Raw genomic sequence first — 13,262 nt, forward strand, 5'->3', positions numbered from 1 at the left:
TACTCTCTGTTGTGGGGCACAGGCTTTTCATTGCGGTGGCTTCTCTTGTTGCAGAGCACGGGTTCTAGTCTTGGAGCCTCAGTAGTTGAGGCTCTTGGGCTCTAGAGTGTAAATTCAGTAGTTGTAATGCATGGGCTTAGCTGCTTCATGGCACGTGGAATCTTCCCAGACCAGGGATCAAACCCATGTCCCCTGCATTGGCAGGTGGATTCTTAACCACTGGACTACCAGGGAAGTCCTGTGAATATGATTTAACAAAACAGACTTCTAGAAAGGGAGGATAGGTGATTAAGGGCAGAATAGAGGAAAAAAATAAGTTGAACAAAATCTCTTTATCACAGTAGACTCCTCTTTCAGTCTTTAAGTAGCTGTAAAACTGTAATGTGGTTCAAATTCCTTGGGTAGCTTGTTTAAAATTATATTCCTGGACACCACCCATGATTCTGATTCAGTATTTCTGAGATAGGGACCAGGAACTTGTATTTTTCATTTGGACTGTCTGCATGCACATTAGCTAGGCACTACTGTTTGAGAAAAGTGTGGTTCTTGAAAACGTGAGTGATTCCTGAGAAAGCATCTGAAGCCATGCCTTACACAGTGGGGGCGGAGTGGTCTGTTAGATACAGATCAAGTAGGCTTCTGAAATGGAACTTAGATGCTGGTCAAGTTGAAATGCTCACTATGAAGGCTTTGGAGAAGGAAATGGCAACCCACTCCAGTATTCCTGCCTGGAGAATCTCATGGACAGAGGAGCCTGGCCGGCTACAGTCCATGGGGTCACAAGAGTCAGACACGACTTGGCGACTAACCACCGCCAACCACCACTATGGTTGAAAAATGCAAATACACAGGGTCAGTTCCTACATCGCCTTTCTCTAAATAGTACATGTGTTAGTACAGAAGGCTGCCCGGTTGGGGTGTTGATGAGCAGTCACTGGAACTAATGTTACAGCTCTTCACACCATTCTACGCCGTTAGGTGGGGCAGGAGAGGAGCAGTTAGAACAGTGGATTACAACAACCAACGGGCACCGTTTACAGAGGATGGAAGCATATGGCTTTACTATTAAAAGGCTTAAAGATCGGTGTCACCCACTTGGTATTATCTGAAATAGGATCATGGGTGGGGAGTTGGCACATGGGATTTGGGGTTGGGCGAGCAGTTACACACAGGCTGGAATGAGGATTTGACTTTGCTGAAATGTGAGCAACACCCCACTGAGAGATTCAACTGTCTGCATATGTTCAGCCGCTTTAGTTTACATACACATTCATTGGGTGTTTACCAATTAATATACTAAAGGAATCACAAATCATGTGTAAATCACCAGTTCCTAGACACAATTTAAACCTCATCTTTCATGCAGTGTCGGCGTTTAGCTTTGTTTACTAGGAGAAGCGGAATAATGATGGCTTAGGGAGAGCGCTTTAAAGTGAACCAGAGAGGGGAGAAGAGTGGATCTAGGTGGTATGCTGCTATGACAGGTTTTATTATCTGCTAAGTTGTTTACTCATGCCGTTCTGGATGGGGAAAACAGCCTTCTCTGGAGGAACCTGTCAGAGCAGCACTTCATTTGGGTGGGGGCAGGGACAGGACACAGGAGTAATCAGGGCAACACCATCAAGGAGACAGGAGGGTGTGGCACGGGGTGGAGGGACAGGGCCGAAGTCACACCCCCTTGTGACAGAGCTGGGATCAGAATCTCCTGTTAGTGATGGGGGTCCTGTGGTGTTGGGTGGGGGTACCAGCAGTAGAAGAGACAGATGTTCTCTGGGACGTGGTCTCCAAAACCTGAACCTCGAAGGTGTAATGTTGGCATGTGAATTGCTAAGATGGTATTCACAGACACTGGAGTAAGGAAAACAGCACTTTGGGGAGTGTAGTGTGGCCACAACAGATGCTTGTGTTGGTTTCCTATTATTGCTGTTCCATAGGCTTTCTGGATCTTACCTTCCCTGGTGGCTCAGATGGTAAAGAATTGGCTTGCAATGAGGGAGACCTGGGTTCTATCCCTGGGTCAGAAACATTCCCTGGAGAAGAGAATAGGTACCTACTCCAGCATTCTTGCCTGGAGAATTCCACGGATAGAGGAGCCTGGCGGGCTGCTACAGTCCCTCAGGTCACAGAGCAGGACATGACTGAGCTACTAAACTTTCATAGACTTACTGGATCAAAACAACACAAATGTATGTTACAGTTATGTAGACAAAAGTCCCAGGGAGCTAAAATGAAGGTGTCAGTGGGGCAGTATTCCTGCTCAAGGTTCTGGAGAAGAATCTGTTTCCTGGCTTCTCCCAGCTTCTAGAGGTCGCTGGCATTCTTTGGGTGGAAACCCCTTATTTCATCGGTGAGACCTGTGACATCCTCAAATCTCATTATCTGATAGACACTCCTGTCTCCTCTTAGAAGGATCCTTCTGTGGGCTGACCTGCATAATCCAGATGATCTCTCTTTCTCGATGTCCTTAACCTTTCATCCCATCTGCCAGGTCCCTTTCATCATGTAAGGTGCCAGGGATGAGGGTATGGATGTCTTTGGGGTGCCATTCTTCTGTCTACCACTGGGCTTTTCATGGCTTGTCCACTTTAAATTTAGGACCTCAAGAGCCCTCTTCTGCTGCCTCCTGACCCACTGCCATCTCCCCAACACCACACAACCTTTGAGGGGGTCGGCTGACCTTTGGTTATCTTCATGCTTCAGCTGCAGAAGTTCACGTGCAGAGTGAAGCTCCCTATCTGCCTCTAACTTTATGGGGTCCTGGGAAGTTGTTATGGTTTGTCTTAAAGACTGTAACCAAGGGAGGGAGGTGGTTGATCATGCCGGTTTTCAAAGGGCTTGCTTTAGTAAGCACGAGGGCAGCCCCAGTGTGGGTTGGCATCTTCTCCTGGCATATTTATTAAGCTATAACCAAGTGAAATGGAAAGGATGATATATATTAAATATCTTAATAGGATAGGTTATTTCTACTTCCAGCATGAGCAATAAAAGACACGGCACATACAAATAAAAATAATTACAGTATGTGCTGTTCCTTTACAATGCACAATCAAACTCACAAACCAGTGACTTTCCTCTTACTGAATTAAGGTGCCCCTTCCATTCAGACCTATTAACCACATTCACAGACCATTGTTATCTTGTCAATGGCATCTTTAATTAAAAGACTCCTCTGGACCACTCTAATCACTTCACATTGTGAGCTCCTGTGGGCTTCGAATGCACTTTGATTAAAATGATGGCAATTTTCATGCATGCAGTTTGTGCATGGACCAAGGGGATGTGAGGTGGAGGGGATGGGTAAGGAGCGCGGTACGGGGAAGTTCTCTTTTCCAAAAAGAGCAATCATAAGATGACAACGTGAGAACCCCCCTTTTCTTTCCCACTTTCTTTCACTATTTTTCTCTTCTCTACCTCATTTTGGGGGGTTAATGGCATTATATTCTAACCTAAATGACTCTGTGAAGAAACCATTGTGATTTCACTGCAGAAAAGACTTCAGCTCAAGGTGCATTAACCCTTCTAAGCCATTAAGGTACCATTTGATAAATTGCCCCTTTTATGACACCGCATGGCCCTGGCAGCCTGGAGGAATTGATGTGCTTCCCAAGTGGTAGCAATTTACTCCCCTCTCTGGAGCACAGGTGGCAACTCTGTTTGCTATTTCGGAGCACCTCCCCTCCCCAGTGGGTCCCTATGGCTGTTACAGAGTTCATTAACGCCACATCTCCTCAAAGGGATAGCTAGATACCATCAGTGTGTTTATTCCAATAGAAATGTTGAAAACTCAAAGCAGCAAACCAAATTCAAATCCGTGACTGACCAGTAAACAAACAGTGTCGTTCATTTATATCCATCACTCTCTAGCAAGGAAAGCCTGGCAGAGTGGACAGGGACAAAGCTTACTCAAGTTGGCATAAGCACCCTCCCCAGCTTGACTGGACGCTGATCTCCTCATCTACATGCCAGCCCACCCAGAACCCCTTGTTTGGACCCACAGAGTATACCTCTAAAGTATCAAGCAAGAGGCCAGAGTGTTATCAGAAACAGAAGCATATGAAAGAATTGATGCAGGGTGTCTTTTATCACAAGGCTCTTTATTTCAATTTTTATTTAAAATTTTTTTTATGTTTTTAGATTCTCTTCCATTAGCTTATACCAGAAGACTGAATATAGTTCCCTGTGCTGTACAGTAAGCCCTTGTTGTTTATCCATCCTCTGCATCATAGTTTGCATCTACCACTCCCAAGCTCCCAGTCCTTCCCCTCTCTACACCCCTCTGCCTTGGCAACCACAGGTCTGTTTTCTACGAGTCTGTTTGTTTTGCAGATAGGTGCATATGGGTCATATTTTTGATGCTACATATAAGTGATACTATATGGTATTTGTCTGTCTGACTTCCCTTAGTAGAATCGCTAGTTGCTTCCATGTTGCTGCCAATGGTGTTGTTACCTTTTATGACTGAGTAGTATTCCACTGTCTGTGTATACCACATTTTGTTTATCCATGCCTCTGTTGTTGGACATTTAGGATGCTTCCACGTCTTGGCCATTGAATGTAGTGCTGCCATGAACACAGGGGTGAATGTATCATTTTGAATCACACTTTCATCTGGGTATATGCCTAGGAGTGTGCCTGTGGATCATCTGGCAACTCTAGTCTTAAGACAAGGCTCTTGATTTTAGAGTGAACACTTACTATGTTTGACGTCACTTGGACTGAACTTTCCTCTGAGTCTCGGAATGCATTAGCAGTTAAAAGGGAAGGACTCAATATCACTGAGACAGAGCTCAAGCAAATTCCATGTGCTTTTCCATCTTTTTAATTAAAAAAAAAAAATGGATAGACAAAATGTAGCATGTAATTTGCACAGGACTTGTCCTATTTAAAGTCACTCTACTGTCCTCATCCAAATCCTGGAATTCAGTTAATAATACACAAAATTTACAGATTGAGGTTTAGAGAAAGAAAATGAGTAGCTCAAAGCTGCCCAGGCAGGATGTGGCAAAGGGGGTTGGAACTCAGGACTTCTGGGTCCCTTGTGGTCCTCACTCAGCTATGTCATCTCATTTTTAATTATTCTTCAATTTTCATGTAATGTTAATGCCTAAGCCTGTACTACTTTCCTGACATGTTATGTATGGCATTCGTTTACTTCAGGGTTGGAAGATTCTTACCTAGCTAGGAAGGAAAGAAAACGAAGGCAGAAGATTCTGCTGTGCATGAGGCACACAGACCCAGTCTGCATCCACTATCGCCATACTTTTCTGGGAGTAGCATTGTTGTCCCATGCTCCAACCAAATGAGTGACATGCAGGCATGCACGCTAAGTCGCTTCAGTCATGTTCGACTCTGCGACCCCGTAGACTGCAGCCTGTCAGACTCCTCTGACCATGGCATTCTCCCGGCAAGAATACTGGAGTGGGTTGCCATTCCCTTCTCCACAGGATCTTCCTGAGCCGGGGATCGAACCCACCTCTCCTGTGTTTTCTGCATTGCAAGCAGATTCTTTACTGCTGAGCCACCAGGGAAGCCCAAACAAGTGACATGGGATTTCAGTTCAGCAGTTATCTTTTTCTGTGTGAGTATACATATAATTTTTATTTATTTATTCTGTAATCAATTTTCTTCCTACCTCTTTTCTTATAAGGGAAAGAGCTGTATTTGTTCCAGAAAAAAATCCAGAGTCGCTCCCAAAGCAACTGTTATCACAAACTCTCAGGTGACTTCAGCTGGCAAACCTCTCTCTTCTAATTAATAGTCAGTTCCCAAGCCAGAATTCTGTGAATTATCTTAAAGTCCTTCATCTCTTTCATTCCACATTAACCCCCACATACACATTCACACATGCTGGATCTTGCTGAGTTCCTCTTCCCCAAGTCTCTCTCTCTCAACACTGCCCATTGGGAGCAATGTGGGGATTAGAGAAAGGATTTTAAATGTTCACAACTAGAGACGAGGACACTCAAAAGTAGAATGACTATCATTTATTGTCCAAATTGAGAGATTCTGAGTGTGAAAAGGAGGACTATTAATATCTGCACTAGGCAAAATGAGACATCTTTTTACTGGACTCAGAAGGATACTGGAATAATAAATACTTGAATGTGGGAAGTGGCAATGGAGATGAAGCAGGAGATAAAACATACCAAGTGTAAGTAAGCCTCATCCATCCCTACCCACCAGGTATGTTTCAGTTTCCCTTAGTCAACAAACAATATTGTACATGGTCAAATCTTTTATTTTTTCAGCCTCATTCCTTATCACTCTACTTTTCTTATTTTGTTCTGATTTGCTTAGTTCCAAAATAAGTGATGCTGTTTATACCTCTGTGCCGTTGCACATTCTACTCCCCGGAATGCCTTTTACTCAGCTTTGAAGTCAGTTGTCACTTGCTCTCTGGCACCTGCCCTGAGCCTTTACACAAGGTTCAGCCCTTCACTCCTGGTTAAATCTGTGTGTGTCACCACATGTAGCAAAATATCATTCATTTGAGTTACTGGGTTTCATCTATTGTGGTATTAAGTGGTTCTGGTTTTCCTAGCAGTCATTCTAACAGTTGTGCTTAATGGAACTGTCCATGGTAGCTTGAAGATATTTAAGTTTAATTCTATAACTTCTCAGGAAATTGAATTTTTAAAATTGCTTTGGGGGCTGATTTTTGTTCATTTAAAAACTATAATCTTACATCGAATTCAAAATTCCACGCCCACCCACCCCCTCCCAGTACCCATGCACACACCTATGTACACACTCATGGATATTTGCAGAAAGAAACACAAGGTTCTAGTGTTCAATGGCTTCCTTGGTGGCTCAGATGGTAAAGAATCCGCCTGCAATGTGGGAGATCTGGGTTTGATCCCTGGATTGGGAAGATCCCCTGGAGACAGGCATTTCAACCCACTCCAGTATTTTGCCTGGAGAATCCCCATGGACAGAGGAGCCTGGTGGGCTACAATCCATGAGGTTGCAGAGAGTCAGACACGATTGAGTGACTGACACTTTCTCCCTGCAGTAATGTCCTAACCAGTCACCTGGTGCTAGGGTAGAGCCAAAGACAGGTGCTCTCACCTTGCACTCAAGAGGTAAGGTTTTGACTGGGACCGTTACAGTAATTGTAGTAGTCTGATGATAGGGGTTTCTTGGCTTCTGTGAAATCAGGTGCCCCAGGAAAAGTGTATGCAGTTTCATATTTTACTTGGATGAGTGGTTTTAAAATGGCCTCAAATGTCTGCTTTGACATAAAGAATAGTTTACTAGAAACAGATCCATTTCATTAGCACCATTTTTACAAGTTAAATGGACATACATATCTGTGTTTTCTGTTTCGTCTTCTAGAAATGACGTCCTCCCAAACAGCCTAAGGACATTTCTGAGTGCTTGTATCCTCTATTAGGCTTGCAATGTGATCAAGTCGTTGTTTATAATTTTGTTTTTGTGTGTGTTGTTCTGGCAACTCGAGAGGAAAAGCTACATGAAGCCATTGTGCAGAAGCAGCTACACTGCAGTGCTGAATTGTGAGTTATTACTAAAAAGGAACTGTCTGCTTTATTCCATCCAGACCTACTTTCTTCCCCGTCTTACATTTGGTCTTATTTCATGTTTTGCTATCAAAGCTATTGCACCATTATCAAGGCATTCCCCGCAAAGTTAATATTTCCTAATACCACCATTTCTGTCTTCCCAATCCTCACGCCAAGAAGTACCAGTGGGAAGACCATACCATCTGAGAGAAAATATTCCACCTGGGTTGAGCCCTAACTCCAAATATGTATCCTTTTGTACATTCTTCAGGAAGATTATTTACATTTCTAACTCTAGTCTAAGCATTTGGTCAGCATCCACATGACCGTGTAATTGGAAAAACGAAATGACTGTTTGTCTTTGATTTTATTTTATTGCTTCTCAGAAGAAAGCTCCATATAGTAATGCTCTGGTCCATTTCTCTGCTTACCAACCATGGGGCAGGGAAAAAAGTGGAAGGGAAAGTCACTCAGTTGTGTCCAACTCTTTGCGATCCCATAGACTATACAGTCCCTGGAATTCTCCAGGCCAGAATCCTGGAGTAGGTAGCCTTTCCCTTCTCCAGGGGATCTTCCCAACCCAGGGATCGAACCCAGGTCTCCCACACTGCAGGTGGATTCTTTACCAGCTGAGCCACAGGGAAGCCCATGGGATGGGGAGGGGTGCAAAATGTGAGCTGGGACAGGGTGGTGAGATGACTGTGTTACATCATTTTCTGTATACATGTGGGGAAGCTCTGAAATAACTGATTTCTTAAAAATACCTTTATTTAAAAAAAGAAATGACTGGAGCATAGTTGATTTACAATGTTGTATTAGTTTTAGGTGTACAGCAAAGTGAATCATCTACACATAAACTATATTTATTCTCTAGATTCTTTTCCCTATAGGTCATTACAAAGTACTGAGCAGAGTTCCCTGTTTGTTCCAGTAAGTCCTTATTAGTTGTCTCTGTATATACGGTACAGTGTATATGTCAATCCCCATCTCCCACTTTAGCCTTCCCTCCTTCCCCCCAGTAACCATAAGTTTGTTTTCTACATCTTTGACTCTATTTCTGTTTTATAAATAAATTTATTTGTACCTTTTTGGTGATGCCACATGTAAGTGGGTTTATATATTTGTATGACTTCACTAACTACGATCATCTTGGGTCCATCCATGTTGCAGCAAATGGTATTATTTTATTTTTCAATAGCTGAGTATATGTTCCATTTCATTGTATATATGCACCACGTATTCTTTATCAACTCCTCTGCTGATGGGCATCTAGGCTGCTTCCATTTCTTGGCTATTGTAAGTAGTGCTGCAGAGAACATTAAGGTGTGTGTATCGTTTCGAATTATGGTTTTCTCTGGACATATGCCTAGGAGTGAGATTGCTGGGTCATAGGATAGTTCTATTAAACACCCTTATTTCATAAAAGTTATCAAAACTTTCTTAGAGAAGATGAAAAATCCACCCCCCCCAAAAAAAAAGCTCCTGAAAAAATGTTAGAAAAGACCCCAAGTCTTGTGAATTAAAGTTTGGGAAAACAGACAAGCTTGTCAAAAGTGATCATTGCTGGTTTCCTGCCCTCCAAAGCAGCCTACTTGATAAAGGTGGCTGTGTATGGCATTGACTTAGCTGCTTAAATACCCTTGTGTCAGGAGAATCCCAAGGGCCTCTCACCTGCAAATACTTCTGGCAGATCCAAGTTCATGCCATTGCCTTTCTGTGAGGCTCCTCTAGCTCCTGTGACATCAGGAAGCATTCTCTATTTTGTGAGTGAAGCAGTGCATAAAACCTAATCCTGCCTATGCCTAGGCCTGGGGTAGAATTGGAAGGAAGCTGCTTAAGGCAATATTTTGGCATCAAAGTGACTTTAAAGCGGGGGCGCGGGGCAAGATTTGATACCCGCTCCACAGTGTTCCTAGCAGCACTATGTACAGAAGCAACTTAAGTGTCCACCAACAGACAGATGGATAGAGAGTATGTGGCACATATATACAATGGAATATTACTCAGCCGCAAAAAGGAATGAAATCTTACCATGTGTAACATGGATGGACCTAGAGATGATCATATGAAGGGAAGATGTTGGTGTAGGATGTGCACTCATCTCCTGTGAGAAGACCAAAATCGCAACTAGCTGCTGAACAACCATGGAAAGGAGAATGTTGGATCCCACCAAAAAAAGATATCCCAAGTCCAAGGGGAAAGGAGAAGCCCCAACAAGATGGTAGGATAGGTGCAACTGTATTTAAAATCAAATCTCATACCCACCAGAAATGCTTGAAGGGTGCAAACAAAACTTTGTGCACACCAAGACCCAGGGAAAGGAGCAGTGACCCCAAAAGAGACGGAGCCAGACCTGCCTGTGAGTGTTGCAGAGGCACGGGTCAGCAGCAGCCTGCGGTGTGGACAGGGGCTCTGGCTGCAGCAGTCCTGGGAGGTGCGTGTGGTGTAAGTCCTTTTGGAGGAGGTCGCCATTAGCCCCACCATAGAGTCACAGAGCAGACGACCCACAAAACTGGAGGAGGGTTAGACCAAAGAAGTTCTCGCACTGTTGCAAAAGTTCTAGGGCCCACAACAGATTTCCAAACCTGAGAATCCAGCAAAGGTACTGAGAACCCCCAGGGAATTTGACTTTGAAGGCCAGTGGGATTTGATTACAGAACTTCCACAGGAAAGTCTGGGAAAACAGACTCTGGGAGGGCACAAACAAAGCCTTGTGTGCACCAGGAGAAAGGAGCAGTAACCCCACAAGAGACTGAGCCAGGGAAGGAAGTCAGATAAAAATAAATATTATATTACTTATATGTGCAATCTAAAATAATGCAAATAATCTGTGAAAAGACTCATAGACACAGAAAACAAATTTATGGTTACCAAAAGGGAAAGTCAGGGGGAGAGAGAAATTAGGAACTTGGGATTAATAGATAAATGACAAGGATTTATTATATAGCACATGGAATTATATTCAATACCTTGTAACCTATAATGGAAAAGAATCTGAAAAAAAAAACAAACCTGAATTACTTGGCTGTACACCTGAACAGTATGGAGGTTCCTTAAAAAACAACAGAACTACCCTATGACCCAGCAATCCCACTACTGGGCATACACCTTGTGGTGGTGGTTTAGTCACTAAGTCATGTCAACTCTTGCGACCCCATTGACTACAGGCTTCCAGACTCCTCTGTCCAGGGGATTCTCCAGGCAAGAACACTGGAGTGGGCTGTCATTTTCTTCTCCAGCATATACCCTGAGAAAACCATAATTCACAAAGACATGCACCCCAGTGTTCATTTCAGCACTATTTACCATGGCTAGGACTTGGAAGCAACCTAGATATCCACTGAAAGAGAAATGGATAAAGAAGATGAGGTACATATATACAATAGAATATTACTCAGCCATGAAAGGCAACCCAACTGGGCATCTGTAGAGATGTGGATGGACCTAGAGACTGTTACACAGAGTGAAATAAGTCAGACACAGAAATATCATGTATTTACACATATATGTGGAATTTAGAAAGAATGGTGAACTATTTGCAGGGCAGGAATAGAGATGTAGAGAAGGGATGTGTGGACACTGGTAGGAGGGGAAGAGGTGTGAAATGAACTAGGAGATTAGGCCTGACAGATCTACACAACTCTGTATAAAACAGCTGGGGGGAAGCCGCTGTGTAGCACAGGGAGCTCAGCTTGGTGCTCCCAGATGACCTAGAGGGGTGGGATGGGGGATGGAGGGAGGTCCCAGAAGTTATATTCATATGGCTGATTCATTTCGTCATACAGCAGAAAGCAACACTCTAAAGCAACTATACCTGAATAATAATAATAATAAAGCCTGGATTTATTTACTCTTAACCACCCCCTTCCTACCTTCTACTGTATAGAAATACTGGAAAATTTATCTTGGAGCTAGAAATCACTGGGTTTTATAACCCTTACACTGTTCTTTGTCTGGCTAAGTGCTACTGATCTTTTATCCACCTTCCCTTCTACCCCCTCTGTAAATCCATCCTTAGAATAGACTTAAGGTCTCCTCCATTTTCCCACTGCTCTCTGTGAAATTCTCTATTGCACCATAATTCCACATTGAATAATCACGTTACCATTGTCTTTCCCAAATCTGGACCCCTCTCTGTATGTTTTATGGTATTTCCATTGTTAGGCATAAGCCCTGTGTCTCAACCAAACACGTCTTACCAGACTCAAGAATAATATGCCTTAAAGTGGGACACAGTCTAAAAATACATTATTAGTCAAAAACTTTTGTTTTGGTGCCCAGTCCTGCTGCCATCCGAAGCAAATGTACTGTTTTCTTGGTCTTAATTTTCAAATCTACAAAATTAGAAGAATAATTATTGTTTACCATACAGGATGGATGAGAAGATTAAAGGACATATACCTTTCTACAGTATTAATAGGTAAAATACTTTATCGAATACAATGTATTAATTAGGATTTCTTATTTTATCATCTTTAAGATTGTAATATCACTGTATATATCATACAATCCTATAAATATCCCTAATAAGTTAAGTACCCACTCTATACCCACAGTCAAAGAGTTTCATTAACTTATCCACAGTCTCATGAATAAAAGCAGTGAGTCTGAACCCAGGGCTCGGATGCCTGAGCTCACACTCTTAGCCACCGAACTCAAAAGTCTCTGAACATCATGTCCGCTAAGTTTCAGCACTGATGTGACACCTGTTTCCAGCCTTTCTTCCCTCAGCTATAATGTAACAACAGCAATTTACCACCGTAGATGTCTAAGGAATGTTCAACTTGATCCTGTCTGCTTCTCTTACAGAGCAATTCCAGGGGCTAAGCCTTGTAACTCAAGGTCAGAAAGCTGTTCAAGTCTCTGATGTCAAGGAGAGGTGGCATCCTTTAGTCCATGAGCCATGGAATTGGAGTCAGATATCCTGAAGTCAAATCCCAGCTCAGCTGGTAAGTAATACATCCTTGCAAAGCAGCTTCCTTTCTTGGAAACTTCATTTTTTATATCTTTTTGCTCATCGCAAAATCTGTACAAAACTCTCTTTTTGTTACTGGGGAGATTAAATGACTTAAACGCATGTGAGAGCACCTTGCAAGTTATACTGAGACAGAGGTAAGTACTTTTCCGAGGATGCAAGGTCTCCTTCTAGCAAACTAATGTGTACCTATATGCGCACAAAGTCAGCAGAGTTTATTTCCACAGCATTATGACCAACCAAAGGTCCAGACTGATAGAAGAGGTTAGAAAAGCTTCATTAGGATGGTGTCTCAAGTCTGAGAGTACAGACAAAGCAGGAACATTGAGGAAGGAAAGTGACATCATTCTATCTAACAGGAAGTATTGGGTTGGTCAGAAACTTTGTTTGGATTTTCTGTCACATCTGAGTGAAATTTTTGGCTAATTCAATACAATCTCCTCTTGGAAATTTCCCAGGTATGCAAGTAGGATGTTCTAAGAGAGAGAGGGCACATTCAATTCAGACAAAGAACAACCACACTTCAGACAAAGAACAACCTTACTTGAAACTTACCAAAATGTTAAGTATATGTATCTGAGACTACCTGAGTATAGGGGTTTGTTCTGAGTCTGTGGTTCACTCCACACAGCTATATCCCTGGGCATCTGCGCTATCCGTTACAGTTCCACAAAGTCATCACCCTGCTACACCAGGGATGTAACTCAGGAAAGAGTAACAGAAATGTATCATCAATAGGAGAAGGGAACAGCCTTCAAACACAGAAT

General features: G+C 42.8%; 1 protein-coding gene and 1 long non-coding RNA gene across 11 annotated transcripts in view; one reads left to right on the forward strand and one right to left on the reverse strand.

Moving 5' to 3' along the window:
* Window positions 1–13,262, reverse strand: part of UNC5D (unc-5 netrin receptor D) — a 627,582-nt gene that overhangs the window by 52,437 nt on the left and 561,883 nt on the right. The gene's annotated exons all lie outside the window — the stretch shown is intronic.
* The window catches only part of LOC123330977, a 28,375-nt gene continuing 20,311 nt past the window's right edge, over window positions 5,199–13,262 (forward strand). For both annotated transcript variants that reach the window (XR_006547366.1, XR_006547377.2), the window contains exons 1-2: window positions 5,199–5,578; window positions 12,330–12,469. This is a non-coding gene — a long non-coding RNA (uncharacterized LOC123330977). The remainder of the gene's footprint in view (window positions 5,579–12,329; window positions 12,470–13,262) is intronic.

This window comes from Bubalus bubalis, chromosome 1 (assembly GCF_019923935.1).
Source record: "Bubalus bubalis isolate 160015118507 breed Murrah chromosome 1, NDDB_SH_1, whole genome shotgun sequence".
Classification (NCBI taxonomy): Eukaryota; Metazoa; Chordata; class Mammalia; order Artiodactyla; family Bovidae; genus Bubalus; species Bubalus bubalis.